Here is a 14,899-nt window from a genome sequence, read left to right on the forward strand (position 1 = left end):
GCTACGCCGATTACTGCCATCTTCCCCACAACCACAAGCAGCGACTCTGATGGATGTGGTACGGGAAGAAGTGCAACAGGCACTTGGCACCCCGACGGCCACAGAACCCCAGGCCATGACCTACGCCGCTGCAGTAAGTACTGCTCAGCCCCAGCGACAACCCCCACGTCCTCCCCGAGATGAGCCAATCGTTCCACAACGCCGCCTCCCAGCCCCCGCCCGCCCAGCCTATGACCGACGCTCAAGCCCCAGGAAATGCGACGCCTGGAGGACTTCCGACAACCGGCCGTTGTGCTTCCATTGCGGTGAGGCCGGCCATATTCTTCGTCACTGCCCGTACCGACGTATCGGTCTTCGAGGATTTGCCGTTAACGCCCCACGACCACGCTTCGGACAACGTCCGCACGAAATCGACGAGTACCTGCGTCGAGAAGAGTACACGCCGAACCGCTTTTCGCGCTCACCATCGCCGTCAACCTCGCGCTTTGCGTCGCCACGCCGCAGCTACGCAGCCGCGGTACGAGGAAGGTCGCCCAGCCCCCGTAGGGGAAACTAAAGGCAGCAATCTCTGGAGGTGAGGTTGCTCACGAGCTAAACGCCGAAGATCCTCAAACGACCACGCCCCATGAAGACGCTGAACCCGCGACGCCGCATGAAGAACCGACACTCGCTGCACCGACGCCGCACACAATGAGAACCTCGACCACGACGCAAGCTACCTTGAAATCGACGCCGCCACCCAGAGGAGCTTCGACCACACGCCCAACCCGTGACTCGCATATGCGACGAAGCCGTGACCCGACGCCGAGAGCGACATGCAATGCAAGAGCCAGGACCTCCGACCTAGAAGTGACTATCGACGGCCGGAAAGTTACCGCTCTAGTCGACACAGGAGCCGATTACTCGGTGATGAATGGAACATTCGCTGCGCAGCTCAGAAAAGTCACAACGGCTTGGGACGGCCCACAAATTCGCACCGCTGGGGGCCACCTCATTACGCCATCAGGACGATGCACAGCGCGAGTGACTGTCAAAGGACATACCTATCCTGCGACCTTTGTTGTGCTACCGCAATGCTCCCGCGAAGTGATCTTGGGTATGGATTTCCTTAATGAGCATCAGGCGATCATCGACCTGCGATCCAAGCTGATCACGCTTTAGACGGACGAAGCCATCGCTTCGATGAAAACTCGGGAAAATCACGTTGCCCTAAATGTCCTGGAGGAAGAAGTGAGCGTCCCACCCCGTTCAAGCGTTATCGTGACCGTAGGCGCCACGAAAGCCATAAACACTGAAGCCATCATCGAGGGGAACATGCAGTTGCTACTAGACCGAGGAATCAGCATCGCAAGAGGCATCGCACATTTCCGCAATGGCCAGGCCGAAGTACTGCTGACTAACTTCAGCGAAGAATACCGGCATATTAACAGAGGAACGACGATTGCTTTCTACGACGAAATATCTGACGTACGAGATTCCTTCGCCCTCTCCGACCCCTCCGCAGAAGATCCGCCTGACCAAGAGAACTCGCCCACTTTCGACATCAACCCAGCCCTGCACCGGGACAGACAAGACCAGATCCGCAATCTGCTTCAAAACTACAGTGAGTGCTTTTCGACATCGCCGAAGGTGCGACAGACGCCAATTGCCAAGCATCGCATTATAACGGATCAACACGTCCGACCTCTCCGTCAAAGCCCCTACCGTGTGTCTCCGCGAGAACGACAAGCCATCCGGGACCAAGTCGAAGAAATGCTTCGCGACGACGTCATCCAGCCTTCAAACAGCCCATGGGCGGCACCGGTTGTTCTAGTGAGAAAGAAAGACGGCGCACTTCGATTCTGCGTGGATTACCGCCGCTTGAACAACATAACAAAGAAGGACGTCTACCCCCTCCCCCGCATCGACGACACACTGGACCGCCTCTGCAACGCCAAATATTTCTCATCGATGGACCTCAAGAGCGGCTACTGGCAAATTGAGGTCGACGAAAGAGATCGCGAGAAGACAGCATTCATAACTCCGGATGGGCTGTTTGAGTTCAAGGTGATGCCATTTGGCCTTTGTTCCGCACCAGCGACGTTTCAGCGAGTAATGGATACAGTGCTGGTAGGCCTGAAGTGGCAGATTTGTCTGGTATATTTAGATGACGTCGTTGTCTTCGCCTCGAACTTTGAAGAGCACCTCAAAAGACTTCGAACAGTACTAGACGCAATCAAGTCGTCTGGCCTAACCTTGAAAGCAGAGAAATGCCACTTTGCCTACGAAGAGCTGCTGTTTCTAGGCCACATCGTTAGCAAGGAAGGAGTACGCCCAGACCCGCAGAAAACAGCTGCTATTGAACAGTTTCAACCGCCGGCCGATAAGAAAGCAGTGCGCAGATTTCTCGGAATATGCGCATATTACCGACGATTTGTGAAAAACTTTTCGCGCATCGCCGAGCCCCTGACCCAACTGACGAAGGCAGACGTGCCGTTTAAATGGGAAGCGCCGCAAGCAGAAGCCTTCAAGGAACTTCAGCGTCGTTTACAGTCCCCACCGATCCTTGCGCATTTTGATGAAAACGCCAATACTGAAGTTCATACCGACGCAAGCAGCGTGGGACTAGGCGCCGTTCTCGTTCAAAAAAGTGACGGGCTGGAGAAGGTCATCGCATACGCTAGCCGTTCCCTTTCCAAGGCCGAGGCTAACTATTCGACCACTGAGAAGGAGTGCCTTGCCATCATCTGGGCTACGTCGAAATTCCGCCCCTACCTCTACGGACGGCCGTTCAAGGTGGTCAGCGACCACCACGCGCTCTGCTGGCTTGCCAATTTGAAGGATCCCTCTGGCCGACTCGCTCGATGGTGTCTGCGTCTCCAGGAGTTTGACGTCACCGTCGTTTACAAGTCCGGACGCAAGCACACTGACGCCGATTGCCTCTCACGAGCCCCTGTAGATGCACCACCGCTGGACGACGATGAGGACGCCTTCCTGGGACCCATCAGCGCAAGCTCTTTTGCTCAGCAGCAACGCTCGGACCCCAACCTAAAAGGCCTCATCGAGTACCTGGAAGGCAAGGTTTCTTTACCCCCCGCTACATTCAAGCGAGGACTGTCTTCCTTCTGTGTGCAGAATGAGGTCCTTGTGAAGAAGAACTTTACAGCGAACAAAACAGCCTACCTCCTTGTTGTACCTACTTGTCTCCGCGAAGAAGTTCTACAGGCTTCACACGACGAGCCGACAGCTGGACATCTCGGGTTTACTCGCACCCTCCGCCGCATTCAAGACAAGTATTACTGGCCCCGACTGTCTGCCGATGTCGCACACTATGTGAAAACATGCCGAGATTGTCAGCGACGAAAGACTCCTCCCACACGACCAGCAGGATTTCTGAACCCCATTGAACCTCCCTCAAGGCCCTTTCAGCAGATCGGCATGGACTTGCTTGGACCTTTTCCAACGTCAACATCTGGAAATAAGTGGATCATCATAGCGACCGACTACCTGACCCGCTACGCCGAGGCGAAAGCCCTACCAAACGGAACAGCAGCAGAAGTGGCCAAATTTTTTGTGGAGTGCATTCTTCTTCGACACGGTGCCCCCGATGTGCTCATCACGGACAGAGGAACAGCATTTACGGCGGAACTCACGCAAGCCATCCTGCGCTACAGCCAAACCAGCCACCGGAGGACAACTGCATACCATCCGCAGACCAACGGACTGACCGAGCGCCTGAACAAAACCATCGCCGATATGCTCGCTATGTATGTCGATGCCGAACACAAAACCTGGGATGTCATCCTGCCTTACGTCGTCTTCGCCTACAACACCGCAGTGCAGGAGACCACCCAGATGACGCCTTTTAGGCTCGTCCATGGCAGGGATGCCACGACCACGCTAGACGCCATGCTGCCCAACGTTACAGAAGAAGAGAACGTCGACGTTGCCGCCTACCTTCAACGCGCAGAAGAAGCTCGAAGGCTTGCCCGATTACGGATCAAAGATCAGCAGCGGTCCGACGCCAGACGCTACAACCTACGAAGACGCAACGCGGAATACAAGCCAGGAGACCAAGTCTGGGTGTGGACGCCCATTCGCCGCCGTGGATTGAGTGAAAAGCTTTTGCGCCGCTATTTCGGCCCGTACAAGGTTCTTCGTCGGCTGGGTGAACTGGATTATGAAGTCATCCCTGACGCAATGACTGCATCCCAGCGACGCCGCGTACGACCAGAAGTTGTCCATGTAGTCCGTCTGAAGCCGTATTATGCGCGCTAAAGGCCGCTGCGTTTCCATGCTCTATTTTCGCAAGATCCGTTTTTTCTCTTACTAGTCGCATTATTTGTTTTAATGCATCGGGTTGATGCTTCTTTGAGAGGGGAGTATTGCCGCGAATATTTGCAGTGTTTGTTCGTTTTTCAAATCTGCCGCGACACCACTTTATCGCTTTGTTTGCGACGCAAGACGCGACTAGATTTATCTCGATTGATCGCAGCCAGGCAAAGCTGATTCTACGTTCTTCCGGAATGTTCTAGTAACTTTGCGCCCTTTATCTCGAATGTTCGCTATCAGCTTTAAATTGAGCACGGCCGACAGCGGCGGGCATTCTGTTCGACGACCGCCGAGCACGCTTGTCGCTTCGCCGCCGCCGAGTGATTCAGTCCATTTTGGGTGCAAGTCAGCCCAATAAACAGTTCTTTTAGAAGATCCTTTCGTCCGTCTTCATCGCTGCTTCGACTGCCGTCACCACTACGTGACAATATATATATATATATGTATTGTGGGGACTGCCCGCCGTCTCCTTTCTTGGCTTTCCCCCGATGCACCCTGCAGCTACAGTATCGCCTCGAAGGAGGGGCGCATTGCCTGGTTAGTTACTATAAGTAACAAGGGCGGGCGCCTCAGACAGACAGACAGCTGCGCGCACCCGGGGGACAGCCCACAGCATCAGGCTCTCTTCGGCTGGGATAGTTGGCGCGAGCGGACGTTCGCACGCGGCTCTGCTCTTCGCCAGCGAGGCGAGGAAGTGGCGGGGAGACAGGCCCCCGCATCTCGTCCTGTCCGACTTCGCAGTATCCCTTGCCCTAACGCGGGCGAACATTCGCTCGTAACCTTGCTGGTGAGTCTCACGACCTCGATTCATTAGCGTATGTTGTTGCTAGCTGGCGTTATTGTTGTAGAAATAAATGCGTTTGTGTCAACCAATGTGTCGTTCCTTTGTTCCTTCAGAGCAAGGCCCGCCGTGATCGGCGTGAGCTCGGTACCGCACGCGATCACGGGGTGTGGTCTGGCGGTAATGAACTGTGTTAGAATGAGGGAAACGTATTTATCTCCCCTATTAAAACGTGTGTGCGTGTGTGTGCGTGCGTGCGTGCATGTGTGTGTGGGTGTGTGATGACCTCAAAAGGTCACGTGACAATAGGTAACAGGCAGGCTGCCTGCTTTTTCGCTCGCGACACCACCGAGGTCGACGACGACGCCGGATTTTCTGCAAAACGGGTACCGAGCAGGGACGGGGTGTGCACGTGTTCGTGCATACGTGTTCCGCGCACCACCCGACGAGGGACACCGGCTAACCAAACGGTTACCGCGGAATGCGGGCCAAAGAACCCTGCGCGGCGAGGGTGCGAGTTGCCGCCAATGGGTGTTTTTGGTTATTTTAGTTTGAGAAAGTGTATGTGTTTGCTGTCGGCATGTCTTGAATGGATGGGTTCTGACTGCTTCCGAAAACGGCTTTCCTGATGAATTGGTCGTCATAAGAAATGTCACCAGAATGTTGGTGAAGTGTGTTTAAGAGCGGGTTTTTGAACGCCATGGGGTTCTCGAGAAAGGAACGGCTGCTTTCCAGCTGCGTCTCGGGACCTCCGCTCCCAAAGATTTTCCGCGCCCCAGGATATGACTCACTGTTTTGCTATGTGATGTCATATATTATGTCTCAGTTTATACGTTTAACTAATGATTCGGATCTATCTTTAATAAATGATGTCGACCAATCTATCTCATCGAAACCTGCTGGTCCGCTTCTTCGATGCGGCGCAGCTCTCATGCCGGAACGAAAGCGCGCTTCGTTACAAGTGGTTAATGACGCAAAAATTGTGAAGCACACCTTGCCAGTGCAGATATTCTTATTTGGCGTAACTACGTAAATCGGCTGCCATTTATTTAAGTATATCTTAGCTTCAAATTGTTATATAAAAATATAAAGAAAATAAATTGATGTAGTAGACAGTAACACGCTGAATGTTCTTTGCTAAATCAATTTTCCCCTGCATCCAACAAAGCTGGTTGCTCACATTGTGTAATAATTAGCTAGTTACTCAGTTAACGGCTATGTCGTTCAAAACAATATCTTCCTCCAACAAAGTTTCAACGAAGTAGAAGGCCACTATTTAGAATAAGGCTTTACCGAAGCGGGAACGAAGTGTTGATCTTTACTAAATAAAGTGCGCATAAAAATAAACAGAGATAAACAATGGTCATGATCGTTTGCTTACAATGCATGCCGCTGATTCCCTACAGATCCGGTAGAGCATATGATAAGCAAAACCCCTCATAGCTTTCTAATAACCAGATACAGATAAGTTCCCTATCATTGCTCTCACGAAACCATAACGGCTGCTTCTGCAAAACCTTACGCGAGAGGCCAAGTGTCTCGTTATTTTTTCTGGACTCTCCCGAAGAAAATGTGAGCAGCGCACGGAGCACAACTCTCAAAAGTCGAATGTAAATATCATTGAAAAGAGATTAACCAACAGACTATTAATATCGCACTTATTTTGCATGTATATTCTGATCTAGGAACCGAATGATGGTCTAATGTTCCGTTGCTGGTTTAGTCGGTACAAATTTCTCGCTGAAGCTTCACAACTATTTTTCTTGTGCCCTTTTACGTAACAGGGGTCAGCAGCTCTACTTGCTCCCTGCAAATAGTGTTGCGCGAAACCCGAGTCCTTTTCTTACGCGCGTACAAAAGTCTTCAGATTAAGAAATCAATAATACAGTAAAAGCGATGCTTTTTATTAAAGGCCTTCCTTCTTTGCTGCACTTTTCGAGACTTAAAAGTTCAGTTGATCGCTCATTTATGTTTTCAAAGCATCCACTATTGCTACTATTCTTTCGTCTTCTCCAAATTGTCTCTATTGTCACAGCTTCGAAAAATTGTCACAGCTTCTTCTAAACTCTCAACCCACCAGCACTTAAAAGGTGTACTGAAGCTTAAAGGGCTCCTCCTCTAGATGGTGTTGTATCAAACTAAGAAGTCTTCCTTGTGCATTATTTTCATGAATCATAAGGAGTGTAACTGCAGGGCAATGTGCTCCAAGCTGCGTCCAAAGGCTAATTCTCCTACAAACTGGCAGAAAATTCATTTTTTTTTCCTACATTTAAGCCATGTCTGCGCCAAAAGATCAATGAAAAACTTCGGTGAAAAGAAAAACAAAACTGAATCTTGGGCTCTGGCTTACGTCACCCTTGGCCACATCGCTGCTTTCAGCGCACTTTCGACATGCATTAAAACTGCTCAACGGCAGTGTTTCTGCCGACGATAAAAAGGTCACAACATCTGATCTTATATGTAGGACGAAATTTCTGTCGGAGGGCAGTGGATGCTAATAGCTCAAGCTGCCGGCATTTGACTTAATGTTGGTTGCCCTCGCGCTCGTGTGAGACGGCAGGCAGGCGGACACTTTCGAATATTGGATAGTTCGTGTAGTGCATTTCCTTTATATTACATTTGGACCGCGCTAACGTAGTTCGAAATATTTAAATGAACATTCTAAAATCATGTTCCTCTGACCACACAGTTTGATGCCGTGTTTCTGAACGGCGTTCACTATAATATGATATGCTTATCACATAAACAAACGTGTTTTTTTACGGACGATACTAAGCCCACTGAGAAAGCGAGTTCGCGGATCGGAAAATGAAGTGCACGACCACATGACACGTCAATGTCCCGAGTAGCGAGGCTGTCGACGACTTCCGCTGAATTTTCCACTAAAAACAAGAAAACAAGTGCCTGTGGGCCTATTCTTCTCGGGATCACTATAAAAGATGCGGCGCACAGGGGGGGCGCATATGCGGAGAATATCAGCGCAGCAGAAGCTGTGAAACGCTCGCCCTCCTGCGGTTGGTGTGACTGATTTCACCTCACAGAGTTTTATTTTGTACGAACCTAGAGACTAACCCTTTCAAGGCGTGTGCGACCATTTTCTGGATGACGGCAACAGAAGCCTTCGAAGCTGCTCGCGCAGCTGCATTTGACACGCACCCTCTACCAGCTGTGTTTACTTTTCGCGCCATAAATATTCCGCGTGCTCTCGTAGCTGCCGCGACGACAAAAAAATTCACATCGGTCACGAATGACAACAGACGGAGCAGGACGTGGCAAAACTTCGTGAAAGTGCGTCAAACTCTAGATTGATAGCCCGTTTGTGAAACGACACTTCAAGCTCTCTATTTTGTACGTCCGCCGTTCTTCGAAACAATTTGAAGAACAAAAAAAAATCAGGCTGAATTTCATCCAACTACGAAAGCACAGATCGGGATGAGTTTTTAAGTGCTGATTAGATAAGAACAAAAGAGGGTCAAAGTTACTACACCGGCTATCTAACCAATATAACGGTAGTTATGGTTTCAACGAAGAGATTAAGCATGAAGGTACCTATACTCTACGCGGGCTGCGTCTAGTCTGTTTTCGGCACTATTTTCCAGAGTGGGCGCACTTGGACCAGGCGCGCTCTAAGCCTTACTCGTAAAGAACCATGCAGACGGCCATGACGTGATGACAATAGCTTGGCGCCATTAATTCGAAGCCATCTTTTGAAAGTTAGTTGCAGCTTGGTTCTTGAGTTATAACCGACTATACGTTCCTTATGATGTCAAGATGTGCATGGTCCTGCAGTACCAATTGAGTCTATATAGTACCGAGTGGATTTTTGGTCTTTCTCTGTCGTTTTTTATCCCCTCACCCCTTTCCCCTCGTGTAGGGTAGCAAACCGATTATTCTTCCGGTTAGCCTCTCTGCTATTCCTGTTCTTCCTCATCCTCCTCCTAGTTCTTTGCAGAGGAGAGGAGAGCGTGTGTGTGGTTGTGTGTGGGGGTGGGGGGGGGGGGGCAGACACCTCGCAGTTTCCTCGCGAGAAAAAAATGTGAGGCGAAGCCCATTAGCTCTAAAATCTTTTATTGGTAGTGTCCATCATTTCGGGGGTGAAAATGTGCCGTTTTCATCGTAGTATTCTTCCGGAAAGTTAAATTTGTAGCAGTGACCACACGTGTTGTTGTTTAGCAGGCCACAGAAGCATTCCGGTGGGCACGTGATATTCAGTGATGGGCTGCACTAAAACCAAAAAGGAAATGACACGCGAAAAGAGAGAAGAAATATTTATGATAGCTTTCCGGAGTGCACCGCTTTTACGTTGTGTATGAACTGCTCACTCTCCTAGGATGTGCAGGTGTTTGTTCATCCGCAATGTTTTTTTTTTCGCGCATTGATTTTTAAACGCAAGCGCGTGATGACAAGGAGATTTTTCTAATTCTCATAATGCTGCATGTTGATTACACTCTGTCCTATATTGTTACTCATATAAGTGACAACAGTTCATAGTTTATAATTGGCAAGGCATGAAAAGTGTTTTTATGTTTTTTTTTGTCATCCAGTAATGCCCCTTGTTTCTGCGTCTAACGTACCAAAAATTTTTCTATGTTGAAACTTGAGTTCTACGACTGAGCTTTTCAGATGTAAAAATGTCTATCTCAGTTTTTTTACTGCTCACTATTTCCAGTTGCCTATGTTCATGCACATGCCAGGGAGATATTGTCATAGTTGATTGGAATTCTTCAGCAAAAGACGACCACGACTAAATAGACGTGCAAAAAATTCATCGGCTTCAGGTTCTGTAGAAGTCTTCAATAAAAATTTGCTTATAAATAACAATGTGATAACCGTGCTTCGCTGCTTATATTTGACTTCAGAAATTTTGTAACAGACAATGAACCAACTTCTAGAAAATAGAAATAATTTTCTACGGTTGCTTAACCTGCCCATGCATCGTCCCTAGAAAGTTTTGAGATGTAAGAAATGATTTTGTTCCCACATTTAGGTTTTTAGAGCCTATTGCTAGGAAGAAATAGGCTTGGCTAGGGCATGTGATGCGAAGGCAAGATATCCGCTGGTCCTTAAGGGCAACGGAGTGAATTCCAAAGGTAGGCAAGCGTAGCAGGTGGCGACAGAAACATAGCTGCGCGGATGAGATTAAGAAGTTTGTGGGGATACGGTGGCCGCAGCTTGCAAAGGACAGGGTTAACTGGAGACACATGAGAGAGGCTTTTTCCCTGCAGTGGGCGTTGTCAGGGAGATGCTGATGGTGATGATGATTTTAGGACATGTGTACGAGGTGGTGGTTTGGAGTACGGTGATCTCATAGACTTCATGCATTTTTCTATATATTAATCGCATATTACATCAAAAATTCTCCCCTCATCTGTGTGATTGTTGTAACCAGCCCTTAACCCTTCCCGTCTTATGCTTCAAACCGTTCATTTGATGATACTTGTACAAGCAACAGTTGCGTCGCCTAACAGCTATGTCGAAAGTAGTGGGCTCCAATCGTGCATTACTGTCTATCAGGGCTTCACTCTTTAGGCATGCTAAAAATACGCTTGCACGCAAATGTTCTTGATATTCTTGATAGAGCAGACAAACTCATTCTTCGGTCGGTAAGCTTGATATTAATCACATTTTTCTCTTGCAACATTATAGACCGTGCCACGTAGAGATATTGTTAAAGAAACAAAATTGCAGTTTGCAAGTTTGTTGCACAACGTTGTGTCAAACTTCTTTCGGAGAAATGGTCCCCAACATTATTCCCACATTACGCAACAGTCTGCATTCCTTATGACACACGCGAGTCTCTGAACAGGTAAGCGCTAAATAGATGAAATTACACAAACGTATTTCGTGGAAACATTAACTATTACTCTCGGGCCCGCAAGAATTTACATGTTAATTTATTGAAGTGTGCACACTTGCTTCTTAACTTGTGGAATGTAGTATATTGTGTGCCGCTATAAGGGTGTTTGAGGACGTGCAGTTATCTCTTCGTGGCTACCTTTGTCATTTACATAACTTTATAACGGCAGCTATCCAACTTTTGTTTGCGAAAGCAGAGTTAACTTGTCACACGACAGGATTATCTACATGTCGCAAGATAGCTAGCTTGCTACTGTTCGCGTGGACACCAACTTTCATTTTTGTAGCAGCATTAAGCCTACACCACGTTCATATGTGTGTGAACAAATATTATTCACAAAGAGGCGATTCCGAAAGGCGAAAAAAAATTGTAATTTCTCTTTAAAGGAAAATTACTCACAGTTCGGTTGCAGGATTCAATCAAGCTTGGTTCCGTTGTGGTAACTGTGTCGACGTTCGAGTGAATTCCCGCACTCAAAATGGTTTTTCTGGTAAAAAATAAATGCTATAATCACTGTTTGCGGTGGGCACCGATTATCCTAATGTGTATGTGGTAATGAATCCGTCCACGTAACAATGTCCACGTGACGAGAACTTGCACTGCAAGGCCCACAATCAGACACTTTCTAAAAAGTTGGGTGCAGCGTGCTTTGCACTGTATAAACGCCGCGAGTACTTTGACAAACGCAAACTCAGAATTATTTATTTTGCCATTTTTCAAAGCCAGCTGTCATATTGCATTGAATCCTGGGGTCGCACCTACCAGTCTTATATGGAGCCGCTCAGGGTTTTGCAAAAAAGGGCAATTCGGTTCATCACACAGTCGAACTGCAACGCGCACATTGTTCCTCTTTTTAAACACATGAATATTATACCGCTAAAATCGTTTATTGAATACAGGACTCTACTGACGGTACATGCATGTCTTGCGGACCATTACCCATTACACTCATCCATTTTCACTCTGCCATCTAATCGCACCCGTAACGCTACACATGGAAATTCCCTTCTTCTGAAGACGAAAAATGTCTACGGAGAAAGGACCATAGCTCATGTGGGGACGAAGCTGTGGAATGCCCTTACAGATGATGTGAAGCGAAGCAGAAATTTTCCACTCCTGTTAAAAAAATATTATAAATCAGAGTAATGAGAGTGTATTTTCTCTGCAGTTTGTTTTTTCTTTGTACGCTGGATGATGTGGAGACTTTGTACGTATATACATATTTGTTCAGCGTATGCCTTCTTTCGTTAAGAAGATTTCAACTGTCTATTTGAATGAGAGAGCCTTCATCGTGTGTAATCTAAATAGTTGAATCTCATGCCTGCATCTTAGTATCACTTTATATGTTTTGCATGGATCCCAACTAGCTTGTAGCCAGGGATCCAGATTTTGTTTCAAATATGCGTTGTATAAATGTTCCGAAAAAAACTTCAATTCAATTCATTGAGATGGCATTAGATGTCCTGCGTTCGAGAAAAGCTGGCGTCCGTCTATCCATGTCCCAAAAAACGAGCTGGCCCACCTACAATGGTGGGCATGCGCCAACCTGCTCAGTGTAGCAGGTGGCAATTAAATAATGTTGGTCGAGACAGGCCGCGTGACCTTCCGACGTCATCGCAACCTGCCCACCGCGGAAGGTGGCAATGCAACTTACGAAAATAAAATAACTGACGGTTTAGTGTGGTTAGGCCGAATGCGATTTATGTGCACTAACACTTCTGTTTTCACTTTCTTTTCGTTTTCGGTTCGATGCTCGCTTTTCAAGGTCAAGCAGGCTTGAGACAAAGGTCGGCGAAAATGGTGAGTGGGAGCCTTTGTGTTGGCGCACTAAATATAACTGGAGGCGATTCTGAAGCTCGGCCTTAAGGATGCAACGTGAAAGTGTTAACGCTTGAATGACCATGTACACTGAATTGGTTATTCCTTACTTTACATTCATACATTAGCTGTGAACTTCCATACCATTCCTGACGCAGTGGTGGAGCGGTTAACCGATTTGGCCCTGTGCTGCGGTGGCAGGTGCTGCCCCCGGTGGACATTCTGAGCCCCACGTTTTTCTTCCCGAGCAATCCGCGTTGCAAAACAGAGAGAGGTAACCTGCGCCACCATAAATACCTTGTTGATAACGGTGAGGAGGGGTCTAAGCGCTAGCGCACTAAAAAATTCAATGCAGTTGCCACCTGCCGACCACGGCAGTGCGCAGTAGCTCAATGGTTGAAAGAAAGACTCTCTTCGCAAGAACTACCTCTGCAAAAATGAGTCTTGTGACCACACAGGAAGAGAAACTGAGTCTCAGAAGCCCCCACAATGGCTCTCCTTCAAACAGCCACCTTCTCGGTGGCTGTTGGACAAGATCTAGCTTCTAGTTGAGATAAATCACTAAGCGGTTTCCGTTATAGCGAGAACACGTGGCGATGTTGCAGTTGAAAATGTAAATGTTGAATTCAGAAACCTTGCTTGTTATTTTCTCCCAACATGAACAGATTAGCAGAACAAAATAATTATAAAACGGCCAGCGACGCTGCTTTCCCACTCGTGGTCTCAAATACTACAACTCTATTTTGGGACGCCAAAAGTGCTGACATAGAGCGAGAACATTTAATTGTGTTCATTTCAGAAGCCTACAATACGCAGAATTGGGCATACAGACACAAATGTCAGTTCGGTTTTAATTCTTGCGGGCTTAATATATATAAAGTCATCCGTTAGAGTGGCTCGCGATGGATGTGCCTCTTTCCAAATGAAACTTTTCACTCTGATTTCTAACAGTATATATCTAGGTGCCCGCAATAGGACGTGAACTGGCACGGCAGTAGGCATCATACTTTTCAGACGGTTTATCCGTGACATAGTATGTCTTTGAACTAAAATTGGAGTTTGCGCTTGTCGGCTCATACTTGAAACAATATGGGGCAGCGCATGAAAAAAAATACAGTACCCAGCAGCGGCACAGAAAAAAACAACACAGAACACAGCAGCGACACAGAAAGAGTATGGGTGCTGTCCTGTTTTTTTTTTTACTGTGTTTCTCTAATGTTTCAGAATGTAAATTGCGGTACATGTGACCGACATGCAGCGCTCCGTTTACTGAACAAGACAATTGAAATACTTCTTAGCTTAAGATATAATATCAGGAACTTACGTTACTTACATTACGGCCACTGTGAAAAACACTAAGCAGATGTTAGACGCCATCCCTTTAAAAAGCGGAGCTGGAGTTGCGTTCGAGTACTTTCAAAATGGTAAAGCCGCTTTTATAGCCGCTATTGTCCGTTACTGTGTTCAAGTTCACTAGAGACACGTGGGAGTATGACGTGCTTCGGTGCGCACTCATCACCATACGCCATAGTGTCTTTATTTATGTTCTGATGTTTTGATTACATTGCTTGAAGCCACGTGCCTCTAGCTCACTCTTCGCTTCTTTGTGCCTGCGAAGCTCTGAGGCTTGTGACCTTTACGGAGAGAAATCATTGGTTTTCGTTCTTTAGTTTCCTTTTTTTACCATTTTTCAGGCAACCATACAGACTTAAAACAGCCGTGATCGGAACAAAGAAATGTTTCCCGCTGAGAACACTGCGATGGGGACGCATGTCTTAGACAAGAAAGAAAACGCTCTCAGCCCACAAAGTCTACCAGCGCTAAAAATCAATTGTTATAGATCTCTATTGCATTGAAGCAAGTAAATATTCCTTCTTTAGAGTTTATCTTCTTTTTCTGATTAAGGTTTCGTGCTCTAACTTCGTCACAGTATGCAGCACTAAGTAGCCTGGAAGAATTATTTTTTAAACGGCGCCTTTTGAAAGCGCATGTTTATCGTTGGGGTTAATCACTGTGGAAGATCATTTGGTTTGGTTTATGGGGCTTTAACGTCCCAAAGCGACTCAGGCTATGAGAGACGCCGTAATGGAGGGCTCCGGAAATTTTGACCACTTGGAGTTATTTAACGTGCA

General features: G+C 47.5%; 2 long non-coding RNA genes across 2 annotated transcripts; one reads left to right on the top strand and one right to left on the bottom strand.

Moving 5' to 3' along the window:
* Positions 1-4,939: 4,939 nt before the first annotated feature.
* Positions 4,940-14,622, top strand: LOC144118593 (uncharacterized). Its single transcript, XR_013312063.1, has 3 exons — positions 4,940-5,098; positions 12,715-12,749; positions 14,462-14,622. It is a non-coding gene; the product is annotated as an uncharacterized LOC144118593 (long non-coding RNA).
* Positions 9,144-14,320, bottom strand: LOC144118592 (uncharacterized). The gene is made up of 3 exons (XR_013312062.1): positions 14,101-14,320; positions 11,349-11,436; positions 9,144-9,316 (listed from the first exon to the last, which is right to left on the bottom strand). It is a non-coding gene; the product is annotated as an uncharacterized LOC144118592 (long non-coding RNA).
* Positions 14,623-14,899: the final 277 nt, after the last annotated feature.

The sequence above is a fragment of the Amblyomma americanum genome, chromosome 2 (assembly GCF_052857255.1).
Source record: "Amblyomma americanum isolate KBUSLIRL-KWMA chromosome 2, ASM5285725v1, whole genome shotgun sequence".
Taxonomy (NCBI): Eukaryota; Metazoa; Arthropoda; class Arachnida; order Ixodida; family Ixodidae; genus Amblyomma; species Amblyomma americanum.